Source organism: Bos grunniens, chromosome 5, assembly GCF_055505025.1.
Source record: "Bos grunniens cultivar Pamir isolate PY7600 chromosome 5, Bosgru_T2T1.0, whole genome shotgun sequence".
Classification (NCBI taxonomy): domain Eukaryota; kingdom Metazoa; phylum Chordata; class Mammalia; order Artiodactyla; family Bovidae; genus Bos; species Bos grunniens.
The window spans coordinates 26,570,286-26,574,445 of record NC_141169.1 but is presented as its reverse complement, the minus strand read 5'-3'; positions in this window follow the sequence as shown (position 1 = coordinate 26,574,445).

The window sequence follows — 4,160 nt, the reverse complement described above, 5'->3', positions numbered from 1 at the left end:
CTGAGGCTGTTTTCTCAACTGAGAATAATGGGAAGAGTATTGACCACTTAAAAGGGACTTCATAATGATTGAATGAAATAGTTCATGAAATGCCTGAGTGCCTGCTTAGTCACTTCAGTCCTGTCCGATTTTTTGCAACCCTATGGACTGTAGCCCGCCAGGGTCCTCTGTCCATGGGATTCTCCAGGCAAGAATGCTGCAGTGGGTTGCCATGCCCTCCTCCAGGGGATCTTCCCGACCCAGGGATCGAACCAGTGTCTCCTGCATCTCTTGCGCTGCAGGCAGGTTCTTTTCCATTGAGTCACAGGGGAAGGCCTCGTGTATGCTTGCTCCATATCAAAAAGTGTTGGATTTCTTGAGATTCCAGGCAGATGACGTGAGGATCCATCTTGCCCCCCACCCTCTGGGCAAGAGAGCATCTCCACTCACAGTCCAAGCCAAGACGCTTAAGGGCCTGAGGTTTCCAGGACCTCCAATTTCAGCAGTCTGCATTCTACAGAAATGCATGGGATAGCAAGACATTTACCCAGGGTGGTGGAGGTCACACCTGCCTGTCCGCTGATAGTCCTCACTGCTGTTCCCCTAATGGCCACCAGGGGGCAGCACAAACCCCCAAATCACCTCAGGCTGCCTGACCACTAGTGGCAGGTACCTTCTGGGCCATTCTCAGGACTGAGTCCTGGTCCCTGACTCCCTAGTCTATTTCTACCATCCCCTCCCAGGCAGGTCTTGGTGACTCTCCCACCCCCACCCCTCGCCCAATGCCTCCTGCTTTTTCTGCTGCTTTTTTGTTCCCTTGGCCTCCTCAACAGAGAAGGCAATGGCACCTCACTCCAGTACTCTTGCCTGGAAAATCCCATGGACGGAGGAGCCTGGTAGGCTGCAGTCCATGGGGTCGCTGAGGGTGGGACATGACTGAGCGACTTCACTTTCACTTTTCACTTTCATGCATTGGAGAAAGAAATGGCAACCCACTCCAGCGTTCTTGCCTGGAGAATCCCAGGGATGGGGGAGCCTGGTGGGCTGCCGTCTATGGGGTTGCACAGAGTCGGACACGACTGAAGCGACTTAGCAGCAGCAGCAGGCCTCCTCAATGCCCAGCCTCCCCTCAATCATGGCCAGTCTTGCCCTAAGCAGGCACCCCAGGATTGAGGAGGGTACAGTTAAAGCCTCTGGGAGCAGAGCACAGCAAAAGTTCTGGGGAGGACAGACGTGGGTTCCAGGCCCGACTCTGTCACCAATCAACCGTGACACCTCAGGCAGACCACGAAGGGCGTGTCGGTGCATTCATTGCATGGCCAGCTCTACTTTGCTGCTCAATGTCGATCCCTCTGTCTCCACCCACGGTTCACCCTACCCTTGCTCAGGCCAGAGCCTCCCTCATACCAGCCCTATTTCCGGTCTGGTCTCGACCTCTCTGAGCTTGTGACAAGACCCATCCACCCGCTAAGACATTCCTGGTTACACAGCCCTCTGCCGCCCCATCTCACAGACAGGAGGCTAGCTAAAGTTGTCCCTGTCAAGACTCTCCTCACCTTTCTTTCATGGAGATGGTGACCAGGAGGTGCCTGGACACAACTCAGCTGCCCTTCCCTGCCGTAATGCTTCTTCCTTCACTCTCCACCATACCTCATCCTTCTCCCCTTTCTTTTGACTCTCTTTTCGTCTCTTTTTATGCACCCACCATTTCCATTTCCTCTCTCCTCTTTCTTCTGAGCCTTGGTTTCTTCCCATCCTCTCATCCTCTAGAAACCCTCTTCTCTCTCCATCGTAGATGTTTGCCCTGCTCTCCTAGGCGAGCTCTCCAGCATCCCCTTTCAATACCCATCGAACATCTTTTGTGCTTCAAGGGCCAGCCTCACTGATAAGGGTATTGAGACCCAGACCATGCCATGCAGAAAGCAGGAGGGCGGGAGGGAGCCCTGGAGCTGAGGCCAGAGTGTTTGGGCAGGGAAGGTCTTGTCAACCACATTAGTGTTCTTGGTGAGTTTCACACTTGCTGGTAACAAGAGAGGACTTCCCTGATAGCTCAGATGGTAAAGAATCTGCCTGCAATGCAGGAGACCTCAGTTTGATTCCTGAGTTGAAGAGATCCTCTGGAGAAGGTAATGAGGGAGATAAATCCAACCTCCCTTGATGTCATTTTTTTTTTTTTTAGGCCATGAAGCATGGTTTATGGGATTTTATTTCCCTAACCAGGGATTGAACCCAGACCACAGCGTTGCATGTCATTCTTTAAATTATGTTCACATCCTTGTTCACTGTCCATCTCTCAGAAAGTCTGTAATGACCATCCCCCAGCACCAACTATATCCTAGACTGTGAGCTCAGAAGGAAGAAATAAGATGTAACTCCATCTATAAAGCTCTTTGCTTGGAGAAGCCTCCAGGATGCTCGGGAGGCGGCAGCAGAAGGCACATGGACACAGAGGCCCAGAGTGACAGGTCTGGGACTCATGAGCTTTATCAGTACGTCTTGGCTGAAATGATGAGTGGTCAAGCTATCTCAGGAGGAGGGAACCCAGGAATGAGAACCAGAGCTGAGAGTGGAACACTGGGACCATCACTAGTTCAAAGGTACGAGGCTGAGTTAAAACAGCCAGAGAGGTAGGAGGGGGCCTTCCAGACCCCAGGTCCTGGTAGAATCCACATGTAGTACATGCATATTAATTTTAAGCAATAATTGTTAAGAATATATACTGCTATTTGTGTTTCACCTGGGGTTAAAAATATATATATATATAGTGCTATGGAACTATTTTATGATAAGCAAAAACATACAAAATGGTGAGTGCTGAGTGCTCACTCAGTCATGTCCTATTTTTAAGACCCCATGGACTGTAGCCCACCAGGCTCCTCTGTCCATGGGATTTCCCAGGCAAGAATATTGGAGTGGGTTGCCATTTCCTCCTCCAGGGGCTCTTCCTGACCCAGGGATCAAACCCACATCTCTTGTGTCTCCTGCATCTGCAGGAAGATTCTTTACCACTGCGCCAATGGCACACAATGTAAAAATATGAATTTGTCTTCTATGGGCAAAAATCTGATCAAGCACATAAATATAAAAATATGTATTATATATTAATATGATAGGATTATGGTTTTTCCACTTTTTCCTTTTATCAACTTTTTGTTATGGTTATAATAAAAGATAAAATATTTTGTGAAAAATGAAATAATTATTCAACATTTGAGCTGACTTCCCTCAGGAAACTGACAGCCAGCACGGGAAATTAATTTAACCAATATCATGCAGCCTATGAATGACAAAACCAGACTTGAATTCTCATCTGATGATTTTTTTCCCAGTTTCCCGGGCTGTTCTGGGCTCGTGCTTTGGCTAATTCTGGAGCAAGGTCAGTTGTGAGCGTCTATTCTTTCCTAATTTCTCTCCAACCCCACTTTATCCTGCCTCTCTTTGTGCCCTTGACCTTCCCATGTGCTTGCTAGCCTTGCAGTAGCAGGCTGCCCCTGAGGCCCTTTCTGGCCTCTCTGCCTTTCCACCTGAATAGACACAGTGCCTGCAATTTTCTGCTTCTGATCTGTATGGCTGTCCTGGTACAGAGCTACGAGCAGCTTTCCTTTGCCACCATTAATGCCTTCCTCCCCTTGGCCCACAAGGCATCTTCCAGAGCCTGTCCCGAGCACAGTTCGAAGCACCTCTCAACCATATTCATAAAGGGTTTGGGGATGATCTTCTCCCTGAATTACCTAGGCTATTGCATTCCCTCCATTAGAGTGACTCGACTTGGACTCCATGGAATTTAACATATTCAAATGAGCAAAAACATATATTTAAGAATTGTTGTTCTGTCTCTCAGTCGTGTCCGACTCTTTGTGATCCCATGGACGGCAGCACACCAGGCCTCCCTGTCCATCACCACCTCCTGGAGTCTGCTCAAACTCATGTCCATTTAGTCGGTGATGCCATCAAACCATCTTATTCTCTGTCCCCTTCTCCTCCTTTCCCAGCATCAGGGTCTTTTCCAATGAGTCACTTCTTCACATCAGGTGGCCAAAGTATTGGGGCTTCAGCTTCAACATCAGTCCTTCCAATAAATATTCAGGATTGATTATACTCAAATTAACACACCCCTTCAACTCTCATACACACACAGACCTGCCATTTCCTTGGTGGCAAAAGGGGAGCTGTTTGCCTCA